Source organism: Leptonychotes weddellii, chromosome 5 (assembly GCF_054177405.1).
Source record: "Leptonychotes weddellii isolate Sample4059 chromosome 5, ASM5417740v2, whole genome shotgun sequence".
In the NCBI taxonomy this organism is placed as follows: domain Eukaryota; kingdom Metazoa; phylum Chordata; class Mammalia; order Carnivora; family Phocidae; genus Leptonychotes; species Leptonychotes weddellii.
Genome location: NC_138373.1, coordinates 133,505,107 through 133,522,484, shown reverse-complemented (window position 1 = coordinate 133,522,484; position 17,378 = coordinate 133,505,107). Strand labels below are relative to the sequence as shown.

Genomic DNA, 17,378 nt, shown 5'->3' with positions numbered 1-17,378 from the left:
TATACTTTTGCCATATCGAGTCAGAAATATCTAATTCCACGAAGGGGGGAAAGAAAAATAAAAGAGGTTTGGGGATAGTATATTCAAGGAATCCTAAAAATATGATGGTCCACCGTTCCCTTTATTTCATGAACCATATGTTCTGCTTCCTATTTAGGGGAGATATAACACAGATGACATCTGGAAGGTTTTTACTGGTATTAGAAGTGGTATAGAAATGCACTAGCTACAAGCATGCTTTGTGACTAGCAGCAGTACTAAAATTGCAATGTAAAAGACATTAGTTTTATATTTCATATCCAATTTACTCAGCATAAATGAGTTTTGGAACCTGAGTGTTTTGCCGAGCTCAATTAAATAAGCTAGCAAATATAGACATTCATTTCTTAAACTAAGACATTTCTTATTTGTAAAAAAAACAAAATAAAGGTAACGCTCATTTTAATCCCCCAAAGCAGAAGCAAGGATATAACATAGGAATTCAGAAATAGGAAAATGTGTTTGATAGCTAAATTTGTTATAAATCTTGCTTACGAGTTTAATGAACAGCTATTTCAGTCAGAAAGCATACTGGGTATCATGACATAACCATGACCCAGATATGTGAGGTTGACTTTTAAACACCAGCTGTCTCTAATTAATACACATCCCTCACCTTGAAATTGAAAATAAGTATAGCATCAAGGGGTTTCATTAGTGTTGAGAAGTTTAAACATAGCATCATAAAATGATGTCTGAGGAAAATCTAGTCTGAATGGCATTTATTTCAAAAAGTTAGGAAAACCAGGGGCGATTGGATGGCTCAGTTGGTTGAGCAGCTGTCTTTGGTTCAGGTCATGATCCAAGGGTCCTGGGATCAAGCCCAGTGTAGGACTCCCTGTTCAGCAGGGGGGGAGCCCGCTTCTCCCTCTCCCTCTGCCCCTCCTCCCTGCTTGTGTTCTCTCTCTCAAATAAGTAAATAAAATCTTAAAAAAATTTAGGAAAACCAAATAGTTATATATATTTCATTTCATCAAGAAGATATCACCATATATGAGAAATATCATAGAAGTTTTTATAATGCATAAATCAAGATTCTTAATGTCAGCTTCCTCCATAAACAGAAAGATTTTTATATAGCTAATTAATGTTCTAACATCAATTTTATAATTAAAGTCAAGTTTAAGACAATCTAAATTCAAATTTTGCTTTAAATAATGTGTTGGAACATGTTGCCCCCCAAAAAAACTTAAAAATATATCGTATTTCATATTTAATATGGGTCACCAACTAGTAAGTAAAATGTGCTTCTGCCTCAGAGCATATAGGATATTCCACAATTTCCAAAAGAACTGTGTTAATTCAGTGGCCACTAACTACATGTGGATATTTAAATTTCAATTAATTAAAATTAAATAAAATTTTAAAATTCAGTCACTCAGTTCCCTCATATTTCAAGTGCTCCTTACACACATACAGCTAGGGGTTGCTGTATTGGACAGCACAGATACAGAACATTTGCATATGGCAAAAAGTTCAATCGGATAAGGCTGCAAATAGAGTACAGAAAAAATTCAAGGGTAGGCATACAGAACTTTATGAAGTGTTAAAAATGTCAGGATTTTTTAAAAAATGGCAGAATTATTTAGTTTGGAAAGAAAGAGGCCTAACTTTATGATGGTTTTTGAATGACAAAGGCAAGCAGCTGTTGTTCATATACTGGTTTGATACAGGAGGAACTGATTTAGAATGCAGGGAAGGGATTTAAGTAAAACTTAAAAAGTGAGGGTTATTTAAAAAGTGAATGACTTATAGGAATCTTCCCATTCATCTGTGAATATTTATCATTGATAATCAAATCAAATGCCTGGGTCTCCTTTCTAAACTCAGAGAGATGGAGTCATTCAATCCATCAATATTTATTGGGTAGGTACTATGTATCAGGCACTGTACAAGAGAGAAGGTGTACAACAGGAGCACTGAACACAATTTATCTAACTCCTCCCCTGATAATATTACATTCTAGGAATGAGGAAGATAAGGAATACGTAAACAACTAAATAAAATAGTTTCAGGGAATACAAGGGTCATGAAAAAGATAAAATGGAGGAAGTGATCGTGGGTAGTACATGAATTTGAGAAGTCAAGGAAGATCCCTCTGAAGAGTTGATATTTGTGTTGCGATTTCCATAAAGAGGAAGAGGTAAACAGATAATCTAGAGGAAGACTACTACTCCAAGTAGAAGAAACAGGAAGTGCCAAATCCTCAAACTTCATATGTAAGGGGGGGGTGGGGGTGGGGAAGATACCATGTCTGGAGAATAATGAAGGAGAGGAAGAGTAACTTGAGCTGAATTGGAGAAATATGCAGGGGCCAGCTCATGTAGGGCCTGTGGAGTTTATGATATGCAGTTTATGTAATTCTGGTTGCAATAGGAAGCCAAAGGAGGATTTAACGAGATCATCCTGGCTCTTTTTGACAACTGGGATGTGAAGCCAAGAGCAGAGGGGCAGTGCAATGAGAGCAGTTAGTGAAAGATATTATGGTTGGACTGCAGATTTATCAGTAGAGATGTCAAGAAGATGTCAGATTTAATACGTTTGGGGTAGAATGGAATCCACTAATGGGTTGAAAGTAGTGTGTAGGATTAAAAAAAAAAACAGAGAGAAGACAGAGAGAAATAAAAGATTATTCTTAGTGTTTGACCTGAGCAAAGGACAAAGGGATGAATAATGGTGGAACTTACTGAATTAGTGGAGACTTGGTGGGGGGATTTTTGGGCAAAGTTTCCTTTGTGAAGTCTGAAATATCTTTTAGACATTAAAGCTGACATGTGTAACAGACATTTGGATATAGGAACCCGTGAATCCAGGGAAGATCCAAAAGAAAAAAATAAGCAAGGATTAAGAAAATTTGAACACCTTTGTTAAACATCTTGATCTAATTGACATTATTAGAATACGACTGCAACAGGGGCAAAATGCGTAAACTTTGTGCATGTTCCCCAAGGTAAACATCTGCTTGGCTACAAAATAAACCTAACTCAAGACTAACATTTTATAAATTCTAGGGTGCCTGGGTGGCTTAGCTGGTTGAGTGACCAGCTCTTGGTTTCAGCTCAGGTCATGATCTCAGGGTCATGAGATCCAGACCCAGGTCAGGCTCTGCGCTTCAGTGCTCAGGATTCTCTTTCTCCCCCTCCTCCTCCCCTTCTACCTCTCCACCAGCTGTGCTCTCTCTCTCTATCTCTCAAATAAATAAATAAAATCTTTAAAGAAAAATCTCATAAATTCTGATCTAAAATTATCATAGAATTAAATTAGTAACCAATGACAGTAAAATATCTAGAAAATATGCAAATATTTGGAAATAAAGTACACTTTTGTAGGTAAACCATGAATTTTTAAAAAAACACCAAGAAGACAATATTTTCACTGAATAATAATGAAAACATAGCACATTAAAATTTAGTGGATACAGCAAAAGCATTTCTTAGAAGTTTATACTTTTAAATGCCTATATGAAGAAAAAAAATTACTAAAGCAATAATTCTAGGTTTTTAAGAAGCACGGAAAGGAAAAGCAAATTAATCCCAGAGTAAAAGTTAATAAAAAATAGTATGAGAGCAGAAAGCAATGAAATTAAAAAAAAAAAAACACAGAAAGACAGTAGACAAAAATCTTAAAAGATAAAATTTGGTTCTTTCTAAAGGTTAAAAAACTTTATAGATTTACCTACAAAAAAAAAAAGACCCAAATTACAAAACTGAAATAAAGATTGAAATAAATGAACTAAAACTGTCTTTATTCATAGTTAATATATATGTTTCCAAAGAAACTCTTAGGAAATCTGTAAAAAATATGACTAGAACAAATACGAAAATTTAGAAAGTTCATTTCATCCAAAGTAATATATAGAAATTAATTGTATTTCCATATGCTAATTGAAAACAATTAAATAAAATTAAAATATAAATATTTATTTGCAATAACATCAAGAAAACTTAAGATAATCAGGAAGAAATTTAACAAATTTAACAGATGACATGCAAGACCTCTACACTGAAAACTATAACATATTGCAAAGACAAATTGATACTAGAATTTCACTTATCCTCAAACTGATGTGTAAACTCCAGGCACCCTTGATCCAAATTTCATCCGTCTTTGTTGTAAATATTAACAAACTGATCCTAAAACTTATATGGGAATGCAAAGGATCTGCAATAGATAACAAATTTGGATGAACTGCAGTTCCCGATTTTAAGTCTTACTTTAATATTATGGTTATCAAAATAGAATAGCTAAAGCTAGAAATATAGATAAGCAGACCAGAATGGAGAGTTCGAAGATATACTGATACTTATACAATCAATTGATTTTCAACCAAAGCAACAAACTAGAAAATAAATCCTTTGAACAAATGGTACACAAACTGTCCTTTGAGATAAAACAAAATATACTTAAACTCATACCTCATAGCATACACTACCATTAACTACAGATGGTTCAAAGATCTAAACATAACTGTTAAAGCTACAAAAATTCTGGAAGAAATCATAGAAGAAAACTTTCACAAACCACAAACTTGGGGTAGGCAAATATTTCTTTGGAAAGAATCATAAAGCACTAAACACAAAAAAATGAAAATTTGAACTAGACCAAAATTTAAAATGTCTTATGAAAAGATTACATTAAAGACATGAGGAGGCAAATTACATACAGAGAGAGAAAATATATATAAATTTATAAAATTTATTTTAAATTTAAATATAAAACATATTTATATATATTTTCTCTATCTCTTTATATAAATATATATAAAAATTGACATAATATTTCTAATAGAAGATGTAAAATAACTATATAAAATAATTGAAAAGACTAATTAAATATGTGCCACCTTGAACAGGCATTTATTAGAGAAATGAAAAACATATGTCCACAAAGACTTATTAGAGAATATTAATAGTATCTTTATTCACAATAACCAAACACTAGAAACAATCCCAATGTCTAACAATAGGAAAAATGTCTATACAAATTGTAGTGTATTCAGAACATGGACTACCTCTCCATATAAAAGGAATAAAATATTGATACAACGGAGTAATAGATTTCAAACTTCTTTTGTCTGGCAAAAGGAAAGAATCCAGACATAAGAGTACATACTGTATGAGTCCATTTACATGAAGTTCATTAACAAGTACTACTAATTAACCTATTATAGCAACAGAAGGAATGCTGCTGACGGAGTTGTGAGATTGACTAGAAAGGGACACAGGTGTAAGTTTCTTTTTTTTTTTTTTTTTAAAGATTTTATTTATTTGACAGAGAGAGACAGAGCGAGAGAGGGAACACAAGCAGAGGGAGTGGGAGAGGGAGAAGCAGGCCTCCCGCAGAGCAGGGAGCCCGATGCGGGGCTCGATCCCAGGGCCCTGGGATCATGACCTGAGCCGAAGGCAGACGCTTAAGGACTGAGCCACCCAGGCGCCCCCAGGTGTAAGTTTCTGTTGGTGGCTAAGACTAATAGAACTATAAAACATGATAAGACTCATTGTAGACATCATGTCACTTGGTGATTATATACCTGGGGACAGCTGCTATGTCCTGTAGAGAGACTGACACTTGAGCAAGTAGCAATTGAAGAGAGCAGTGGGCGGGTCCTAAAGATTTCAGGCATGGGAATCGCTGTGGTAGCCAGGAGCACGTAAGGATAAAAGACTGACGCTGGAGATCTTGAGAAAGAATGGATGAATCTTAATATTTCTTTACTTATTCACATAGAAAATGCATTTGTTTAGCAAGCATTTGGTGTTGAATTCCACATTCTTACATAAGGCATTCTAATTCTATCACTCTTTAAAAAAGATTCATTGATAACTTTGAGCAAATGGTTTCCTTTTTAATACTGTCGTTAGCACATACTTCCATTATCAGGATCTGTATGTATAAATTAATCACCTAGAACCATACAAAAGGGGGTTACTCTAAATTTAAGCAGATGTGGTCTAGATTCAGTGATATTCTTCTGAAACTTTTCTACAAAACTGCACAACATATCCTAATAATTATGTCTTACTTGTTCTTATAGCTGCATAAAAGAAATACATTGAATCACTTAACTATTTTTTCACCAATATCACTAAAGAAGTATTTCATTCATTCATCATTTATTCATCCCACAGATATTTTTGAGTATTATGTGTCACGCACTGTGCTAAATGCTGAGATAATCAGAAACTAGTACAGTCTGGTCTAGTTTTGTTACACAATGAAAGCTGTGTTATGTTAAAAACAATTCAGGATAATAAAAATTCAAATCAATATAATGTATTACTGTGTAGCTATAATCACAGGAAATGCTTTCTGGGTTACTTATAGTCTGTGGATTTCATCTTCAGAGCTTCAGGGCTTCTGTTAATCCTTAAATAGTCAAGACATTATCTCCAAATGGCTGTAGAAGCTGAAGCTTAATATTGGACAGGACACATTTTCTCAAGGAATGTAGGGGTCACTTGTCAAAAGATAATTTAATTTCTGTCTTTTGTAGGGAGGGTGGGGAATGAAACATTTTATGCAAGTGTCTTATAATATGCTAACAATTGTCCTGGACAGTTTAACATAATTATGTAACAAAAATCTTCACAATTCCTGGTTCTTTATCCCTATTTTCATAGGAAACGGAGATTCAGACATACTGAGGGTTGTCTAATTTCATCTAGCTACTGCAAAGCCTTATCTACCTTCACTAAGAGGCCATACCCTTTCATCTCATCTGATTCAGAAGACTTTGTTAGTTAGAGTGATTCAAACAGAAATGATCACAGCATCTTTATGGGTATTTGCTTTAGAGTTTGTAAAATGATTATATATATATATGTATGTATATATATATATATGTATACACACATATATATTATATTTATATAATCTCATGTGTTCCATAAAATGACCCTTGTTCTTGGCATACACATTTATAAAAGTGTTTTGGAAAGAATGATGCACTAGAAAGATCCTTTTGATGCCTTCTCAGTGGGAGCTAGTTTAATGTAATTAGGTTTATATCAGAGGCAGAAAAATGAAACATGGATTCAAGAGCTTTGTTACAGAAATACCATTGTGCTACACTACCCAAAGTATTTTAGTGAGATATTCTGGACCACCTGATTATTTTTAAGAGCTAAACGCAATAAGGGAATACTCTGGAAGTTCTCCAGGTATGTCATTTCTCTCCTACATCCAGCACTGTTAATTACAGTATCGATGGGAAGGTTTGGCTGTTAACACAGAGCCATGTGTTGGAAATGTTGAATATGACAGTGCTTTATGACTTCATTTCCTAACATGTGGACTAAGTAATCCTAGGGGTAAAATATTCTAATTTCAAGTATATTACCTTTCTACCATATTTGGGTTGAAAACAAAACCTTTTTATTCTGAAATAATGTTAAAGTCTACATGGAAGTTGTAAAAATAATGTGGAGTTCCATATGTCCTTTACCTACCTTTCCCCAATGATAACATCTTACATGACCATAATGCAATCATCAAAATCAGGAGGTTGGTACAATACTACTAACTGAACTACAGTCTATATTTATATTTCAACTGTTTAATTTTTAATTTGATTTATATTAGTGTATTCTTCTGTTTATTTATTTATTGATGCTTTCTTAGGAGAAGTTTTAACTTAATGGTTCTGTTGAGTTGTTGAAAGGTGTCAATTTCTATATTTACAGTTACAAGTTGGGAATGGAATAGAAGACTGCTTTCTAGGGGATAGAAGAAAATTCTGTAAGTTATCCCAAATGGGGGAAGAAAAAGACATCTTGTCTTCCCTTTTATGAGAATAGCTAATACAGAAACTTCTTCCTTTAGGGTTTGGCTCACCCTATTGAAAAGGATAGAAAGAAGGATAAAAATACAATCTACACTGAATATAATCTAGTACACAAAAGAATACAATATATTAAAATATAAAGTATGTATCTTATATTGTCATTAACAAATCAATTAAAGCCAAGCAAGAATTTTTTTATGGAAACTGAGCTACCTAAAAGTTGCTGATAAAGGCTCAGCTTAGGCATTGAGACTCAGGTTATTTCTTTATTTTATGGGAACTTCATGAGGGGGCTTTTGGGAAGGTAAGTTTCTCTTGGTGATTTTCTTGTTGGAACATTTGGGGCAGAAAGCTCTTAACTGGTGCCTAAAGCTTGTGTCATCGCAATTTAAATGTCCAAAATTAACTGTAAAGTCACTGTCTTATCATGACTTCCCTCTAAAATTCCATTTCCTATATTTTAAACTTTTGTTTGATTTTAGTTTTGATTATTTTACTTTTGTATTTTTCAATAATGTAAATTATTTTACTTGCAATATTTAAAGTATGCTATTATAAAACAATTATTCTAGTCATTCCTACTGAAGCGTTTCAGTTCATAGCAATATTACCAATAAAATGTAGAACTTTCCATATATCAAGACATTTCCTGAGTTCTGGTACATAGTCAAGCAATGGTTTATTTCTGGGAAGATAAGATCCATAAAATCTATATTTGGGCATTATAGGCCTTGGGCCAAATTGTAATAATTTTCATTAGAAAATCACTTAAATGTATTAGGAGTGGTAAGGTTAGATCTTTACAACTTGTTTGTTCATAAAAAAATTATTTTTTAATTAATTAATTAATTAATTAAGAGAGTGGGGAGAGGGGCAGAAGAAGAGGGAGAGAATCTTAAGTAGGCTCCATGCTTAGAGCCTGATGTGGGGCTCAAATTCATAATCCTGAGATCATGACCTGAGCCAAAATCAAGAGCTGGATGCTTAACCAACTGAGCCACCCAGTTATCCCCCAAAAAATTACTTTTTAATTTTATTTACTCTGCATTACTTTGAATTTTATCCCAACTCAGAGAAAGCTGTTTATATTTCTAAATTAGAGAAAAATAATCTTTATAAAGAGTAGACTACATAATAAGAATTACTCTAAGTATTTTTACATAAATAATAATTCTAAAATTAAGTATTATTATATCTTCACTTTTTCAGATGACTGAACTAAGACAAAAAGAGATTGAAGAGAGAATTCCTATACTGCTTAGAAGAACTACCTGAAATCATCTATAGATTCAATACAATCCTTATCAAAATCCCAATGGGGACTTTTCACAGAAATAGAAAACACAATCCTAAAATTCATGTGGAATTACAAGAGACCTTGGCTAGGAAAGCAATCTTGAGAAAGAACAAAGCTGGAAGCATCACACTTCCTGATTTCAAACTATACTACAAAGCTATAGTAAGCAAAACAATATGGGACTGACATAAAAACAGGCAAAAGAAATAAAAAAAAAAAAAAAAGAATCAAAAGCCCAGAAAGAGAGCTCCGTGGATACAGTCAACTAATATTTCACAAGAGAGCTAAGAATCCGCAATGGGAAAGAGATAGTCCCTTTGATAGATGGTGTTGGGAGGACTGGGTAAGCTTATGCAGAAAAATGAAATTGGACTCCTATTTTACACCACTCACAAAAATGAACTCAAACTGGATTAAAGACTTAAACATAAGACCTGAAACTGTAAAACTCTTATAAGAAAACATAGAGAGAAAGCTCCTGGACATTGGTCTTGACAACAATTTTTTGGATGTAACAACAAAACCACAAGCAACAAAAACAAAAAGCATTAAGTGGGACTACATCAAGTTAAAAAGCTTCTGCACAGCAAAGGAAACAATCAATAACATGAAAAAGCAATATTTGCAAACAATAGTTCTGATAAGGGGTTAATGTCCAAACATACAAAGAACTCTACTATTCAATAACAAAGAAACAACCTGATTTAAAAATGGACAGATGGGGCACCTGGCTGGCTCAGTCAGTGGAGCATGCAACTCTTGATCTCTGGGTTATGGGTTCATGCACTACATTGGGTGTAGAGGTTACTTAAATAAATAAATAAGCAAACAAACACACACACTTTAAAATATGGGCAGATGAATTAAATAAACATTTTTTTCCCAAAAAGTACACAAATAGTCAACAGCTACATGAAAAAGTGTTCAACATCATTAATTACCAGGGAAATGAATATCAAAACCACGACGAGCTATCACCTCATACGTGTTACAATGCCTATCATCAAGAAGATAAGAAATAAGTGTTTGCCAGGATGTGGAGAAAAGGGAACACGGGCAAGGCTGGTGGGAATTTAAATTGTTGCAGCCACTATGGAAAACAGTATGAAGATTCCTCAAAAACATAAAACAAAAAACAAAACAAACAAAAAACTACCATAAGACCCAATCATCCCACTTCTAGGTATATATTCAAATGAAACAAAAACAGGATCTTGAAGAGATATCTGTACTCTCATGTTCTTTGCAGCATTATTCACTATAGTCAAGAATGGAGACAAGCTAACAGTTCACCAATGGATGAATGGATAAAGATGTGTTACTGTGCATGCAATAGAACATTATTCAGACATGAGAAGGAAGGTGAGATGGATGGACTGTGCTAAGTGAAATAAGGGGGAAAAGACAAAGGCCATATGATCTCACTTACATGTGGAATCTAAAAAAGCTGAACTCACAGAAACAGAAAGTAGAATGGTGGTTACCAGGAAGGAGGGATGGGGGACATGGGAGATATTGGTTAAATTGTACAAACTTCCAGTTAGAGGATGAATAAGTTCTGGGGATCTATACAACATTGTGAATATAAGTAACAGGACTATATTATATACTTGGAAGTCGCTAAGAGAGTAGATCTTAAATGTCTTCAACTCAAAAAAGAAATGGAATTATGTGACATTATGGCATTGTTAGCCAAAGCTATGATGGTAACCATATTATAATACATAAATGCATCAAATCAACACAAACTTATACAACATTCTGTGTCAATTATATCTCAGTAAAGCTGGGGAAAAACAATGTATAAATACTAGATCATTTGTTTTTCAACTATACTAAAAATAATTAAATGAAAATTTGTTAAATTAATATGTCCAGGGCGCCTGGGTAGCTCAGTTGGTTAAGCGACTGCCTTCAGCTCAGGTCATGATCCTGGAGTCCCGGGATCGAGTCCCGCATCGGGCTCCCTGCTCGGTGGGGAGTCTGCTTCTCCCTCTGACCCTCCTCCCTCTCATGCTCTCTGTCTCTCATTCTCTCTCTCTCAAATAAATAAATAAAATCTTTAAAATAAATAAATAAATAAATAAAAATAAATTAATATGTCCATATGAATTAAATTGTAATTTAAATCACACATACACAAAAAAATCAAAATGACAGGGGCACCTGGGTGGTTCAGTCAGTTAAGCATATGCCTTAAGCTCAGGTCATGATCTCAGGGTCCTGGGATCAAGCCCCGTGCCGGGCTCAGCACTCAGCAGGGAGTCTTCTTCTCCCTCTGCCTCTGCTTCTCCACCTTGCTCATGTTCTGTCTCCCTCTCTCAAATAAATAAATAAAATCTTAAAAAAAAATCAAAATGGGGGCGCCTGGGTGGCTCAGTTGGTTGAGCAACTGCCTTCGGCTCAGGTCATGATCCTGGAGTCCCGGGATTGAGTCCCACATCAGGCTCCCTGCTCGGCAGGGAGTCTGCTTCTCCCTCTGACCCACCCCCATGTGCTCTCTCTCTCTCTCTCTCATTCTCTCTCTCAAATAAATAAATAAAATCTTTAAAAAAAAAAATCAAAATGACAGACCTAGGTGTCATCCCAACTCTGTTATTTCTGCAAGTAATTCACTTATCACTAAGCTTTACTTCCTCCTTCATATAATATAAATAATGGTACAAACCTCATAGGACTGCTTTGAGGATGAAAATTAGATGAATGTAAAAACCATGCCTGACAATTAGCAGAGGGTGCATCTTATAACCATTACTTTCTAAAGGAATTTTATTGTAATGGAAGCACATTAATGCTGGATTAAAAAGACATTTCCAAATTCACATGTATAGAGAGGAACCACTTGTACAAAATAACATGAAAAATGAATATAACTCATCCACCTGAGCTTCAATTTATAATTCCAACTATTAGATCTCAAAGTTTTAAAATTTCCACTGTCTTTTAAGGATGATTTATTGTATTTATTCCCACTTTTCAACTAGACTAAGAGTTTTCATCTAGAACAGAATATATATTTCTCATCATGCCAATGCCAGCAGATTAAAATTAGCATTTAATCACCATAAAAAGTGCACATATTTTGAATTCAGCTTCAAATCCAGAAATGTAGAGAATAGGAAGGCATCCTGTTTTCTAATACGTTCTTCAAACATTCTTCCCTTTTATGGTGGATTCTGTATTTATCCCTTTTAGATCTTAAATATTTTCACTTAGTTCATGACTTACACTCTTAACAGAAATATGGAGAGAGCTGCATTTCAAGACAATGGTATTCTGCTTATGGAAGGGAGTTCTGTCTAAGAAAAACTGAGGCAGTTTTGTGCAAAAGAACACCCTATGGGACATTTTCTCTGTGTTATAACTGGTAGAGAGACTGATTTTTTTTTAATTTAGGGAAAGGTTTTATCTAGTAGACTCTATAAATCAGCCTGAAGAGAATTTAATTTATCTCTAAGTGGGATGAAAAATAAAATGACTGCCTTCTCTATCCTCCCACATAATATTCAATATTCTAATAAGTAGTTCTAGAGCAGTATTTCAAACCCTGGATTTTCTGCAACAAGAGCTTACGTCAGTGTGCTGTCAATGTCTTTAGGATTTTTTTTTTAAAGTTTGTAGGTTGATTGCATAATATTTCATATTTTACTTTGTGCTCTCATCTAAAAGAATTTCCTTAATGTGTCTTTTTTCAGTTCATCTCAACCTTGAAGATCATTTATTCTCTTCTCATTTTTTTCAGTCATTACCATGTGTGGGTGCATGCAACCGCATAGCTCTAGAATGCAAATATTTATGAATCTTTATAATAGTGAGCATTTTTATTTCTGTATTAGAGAAGAAGAAACGGTCATAAATAATTTTGACTGAACTTGGTTGCTCAGTAAACCAAGGAGAGGACAGGACATAAAAATTTGAACAAAAGAGGCACCTGGGTGGCTTAGTCATTAGGAGTCTGCCTTCGGCTCAGGTCATGATCCCAGGGTCCTGGGATTGAGCCCCGCATCGGGCCCCCTGCTCAGCAGGAAGCCTGCTTCTCCCTCTCCCACTACCCCTGCTTGTGTTCCCTCTCTTGCTGTGTCTCTCTCTGTCAAATAAATAAATAAAATCTTAATAAAAAACATTTAAACAATATTTCCAAGACAGTGTGGTTTGGTAGAATCATTGCTTAAATAAAAAGCTGCATACAAGAATTTTATGAGACAGTACAACCCCTGAAGAAGGTACAATTGGGAACAGCCCTGGACTATAAGTTTAGAGAACAAGTTTTATTTCTGGCTGGCACTACTTACGACTTTGGCCAAATTACCTAACTTTCCTGGGTCTGCATTATGTCATATATGAAAGGATGGAGTTGAATTCATAGAACTTTAAGAACATGTACAACACTGAAATTTATAATATTCTTTGGTTTAATGTTTCGTTAATAGACACTTAAATCAAATAGTGCTTTTGTACATGGAAGGGAAGAGAGAAAGAAAATAGAATGTTGACTTTTGCTATATATTGGTTGATTTGTTTTATTTTCATTGTCAGGTAGATATTTACAGAAAAGCACCTTATAACTTGTTCAAGCTCACACAGCTAGTAAATTGAGGCACTGTAAGAGTATAAATCATGAACCAAGTGGAAATCAGGAATTCCAAATCAAGAATTGGTTCTCAGTCCCATTCTCCTTCAGCTAGACAGCGGTTACTCTCAATAGCTAATAGCTATGTTTGTTTTCCAATAGAAATTCAAATATACTTAAACATTTTCTCCTATGTCACAGAGATGAGTGTGAATAGTCAGGAGTTAAAAGTTAGTACTTCCTTTTTACATATTACATTTCTTAAAGATTAGGAAAATATATGCTTATTAATTAGTAAATTTACATTGTCCTAAATGGCTTAAAGTAGGTCAGCATTAAGACTTTTACTACATATCTCACTTAGAATAATAATCTTTACATTTTAAGGAAGCTGAATAATAGAAATCGCATTAGGTTCTTGTTATGTACAGTTGCACAGCAGAATTTCCTAGTATTACTTCTTAGCAATTTCCTCTATATTCAGATAATATGGACAGTCAATAGCTAGATCTACTTTATAGGATTACAAGGTTTTTCAAATTTTGGTGAATTATGTAGTTGTTTTGAGCCTAAGAAGTGGATATAGATTAAAAATAGCTTCTAAAAGGAAAATCAGGGGTGCCTGGGTGGCTCAGATGGTTGAGCGTCTTCCTTTGACTCAGGTCATGATATCCAGGTCCTGGGATTAAGCCCTGCTTCAGGCTCCCAGCTCAGCAGAGTCTGCTTCTCCCTCTGCTTCTCCCCCTGCTTTTGCTCTCTCTGTCTCTCTCTCTCTCTCTCTCAAATGAACAAATTTTAAAAAATCTTTAAAAAGAACATCATTAAGGCACCTGAGTGGCATCTGACCCTTGGTTTCAGCTCAGGTCATGATTTCAGAGTGGTGAGATCAAGCCCTGTGTTGGGCTCCATGCTCAGTGCCAGTCTGCTCCCAAGCTTCCTCTCCCTCCCCCTCCACCCCTGCCCCTGCTCAGAGGTGCGTGCTCTCTCAAATAAATAAATAAATAAATAAATAAATAAATAAATAAAATCTTAAAAATTAAAAAAATAAAAAGAACATTATTTTGTTTTATTTTGTCCTCAGGGGGAAGAAAAAGAACTTACTGTAACTCCAGATGTGAGGTTTTTACATGATATAAAGATAGTTTCCTTCAGGTATGTTTCTGATTAAGGTTACTTTGTGTTGTGCCATCCCTTGTTTCTGTATTCCAAATCTTGTTAGGAAATCCCTTTTGGGCATGCCTCATGACCTGAAGCATTTAACATTTGTAACCTATTTTCTTAGAACTTGCTTTTCATTTTCCGTGCTAAGCAAGTCCGTGAGTTTGACCTTTGATATATAAAAAATGCACTTCAAGGAAGTTGGAGCAAGGAGAATTATGGTGCCTTGTCATCTTTTGTACATTGAAGAAAGAAGATCTTTAAGAACATTGTGAGCATGCATACAATTGAACAAAATATATATTTAGGTTCCATAGCACAGTTTCTTCCACCAGATATATTTATGGATTAGGTTACAGTCAATACCTTATGAATTTTGGGTGTTACTACAAAGACACTATTATTTTGCCTTCTTATTGTTTTTATATATTCTTCTAGTCATCTTATTACTCAGAAGGTAGAAACAATTATGTAACTTTGTGCTATGTACTTTTAATATATTTAGTTTATTCTTCAGGCTGAATATGTAAGTGTTGCATGTATGCATTTAAATCTCCTAGGTGAAAATATCTTCATGTCATTTTTAATAGTAAATATATTTTGTTCATTCGAAATATCCTAAGAAAATATTCACTCAATCTGTCCAAATGTAACAAAATTTCTGGTGACTCATCATCTTCTTTCACATAAAAGTAACAACAACAACAACAACAACAAAAAAAAAAAAATGAAGGGAAGTATAATTAAGTAGCCATATTTCCTAGTTTTCTTTTTCTTTTTTTTTTATCCTAGTTTTCTTTTTCTGTATAAAGGTAGCATTCAAATTTTTCATTTACATTTGGTGCAAATTTACTCACTTTATTTGGACTGTACTTAGTACTTCTAATGTGGAACTTGTAAAAACTACTTTTATAAATACAGACTTTAATATTTCATTCATTCAACACATTTATTGTGCATTTATTAATGCTGAACATTATCCTAGATGTTGCAAATACAATGTGAATAAGACTTGGTCCTGGCTTGGGGCACCTGGGTGGCTCAGTCGGTTAAGTGTCTGCCTTCGGCTCAGGCCATGATCCGAAGGTCCTGGGATCGAGTTCCGCATCGAGCTCCCTGCTCAGCGGGGTCTCCTTCTCCCTCTCCCTCTGCCACTCCCCCTGCTTGTGCTCTCTCTCCTTCTCTCTCTCTCAAATAAATAAATAAAATCTTTAAAACAAAAAAAACTTGGTTCTTTCTTTAAGACCATATATAAACAAATAGGCAATTAATTGAGGCCAATAATTTATTTGATGGGAATAAGTGCTTATATAGGTGCTATAGGAAAACATAGGAGGCCCACCAATCTCATTTGGAAGTAATGGAGGAGGCAAAAGGGAGGAAATGGTATTTTACTAAGACCTGGAGGTTGAGAAGGAATTAGCCAGATAAAGACGAATTATATTGGGAGGAAAAAGCACTCTTAAAGGCTTTAAGAGTTTATTCAGATATACATCAATTCCTCTTTCACAACTCAGTTGATAAATATCAAACTAGAATGTACCTTGGAGAGCAGAGTCAACCCCTCATTTTATGGTTGAGACTCATGGTTTTAATATGACTCACCTCAAGTGATAGAATAAATTAATTGCATAATCAGAGCTTTGACCCAAGGTTCTTATGAACAGCTATCCCCCTGAAGTTTCCCAGTAAATCCCTTCTGCATGATCCTCCAGCAATTTCTATAGAAACCTTTAGCAATTTAGATATAGGATAAGATTACCTAAAAATTTATTTAAAATACATGGTATTTAAAGTCATAATTTAAAAAAAAATTATTGGCCTTAATCAGTATTCTAGATTGCTAGAAAAAAATTTTTAACTAAGTTTGTGAATTATTTTTCCCATCTTTATAACTAGGTTGCATCGAACAAACCAAATGATTATATGATGATCAACCAATGTTACTGCCATATTATAATATGAAATGTTCAATTATTCACAGTTTAATTTGGTCATGTCATAATGACAGCCATGAAATGGAAATCAGTTTCAAAATTAAAGAAAGATGCAAAGTATGTTTTGGTTTGATTGCTTAAATTAAATTTCAGTAAAGAACATATATGGAGGAGTCCAGGCTGAGGAAATGAGAGTATTAAGCAGTGATTGTCTGAAAATGTGAAAATTATCTTACTATATTTTGAAGAGTTGTCTATTTTGGGAATCAGGCTTATTCTTTCTCCAGAGAACAATATGATATAGTACTATGATTTTTTAAATTTATAATATTTTAAAACACTATAGGGTGATTTCCAGGGGTCCCAAACCATAATCATTTATTACCAGTGTCAAGAAAAAAGCTTTTATTATAGATAAGATTGTTAAGGTCACAGGGAGAAAATCGTAATTGATGGTTGAGCCATTCTCTTAGAAGACAATTATTTCTGCTACATTTTTATTTTCTATGCACAAATTCAGATTAAGTAAGATGTCAACAGGTGGTTGGTTATATTGACTCCTCCAATCACAGGTACTACAGATATATTCAGGGT

At 34.1% G+C, this 17,378-nt stretch overlaps 1 long non-coding RNA gene across 3 annotated transcripts in view; it reads right to left on the bottom strand.

Moving 5' to 3' along the window:
• Positions 1 to 17,378, bottom strand: part of LOC115936771 (uncharacterized) — a 179,066-nt gene that overhangs the window by 126,090 nt on the left and 35,598 nt on the right. The window lies entirely within an intron of this gene.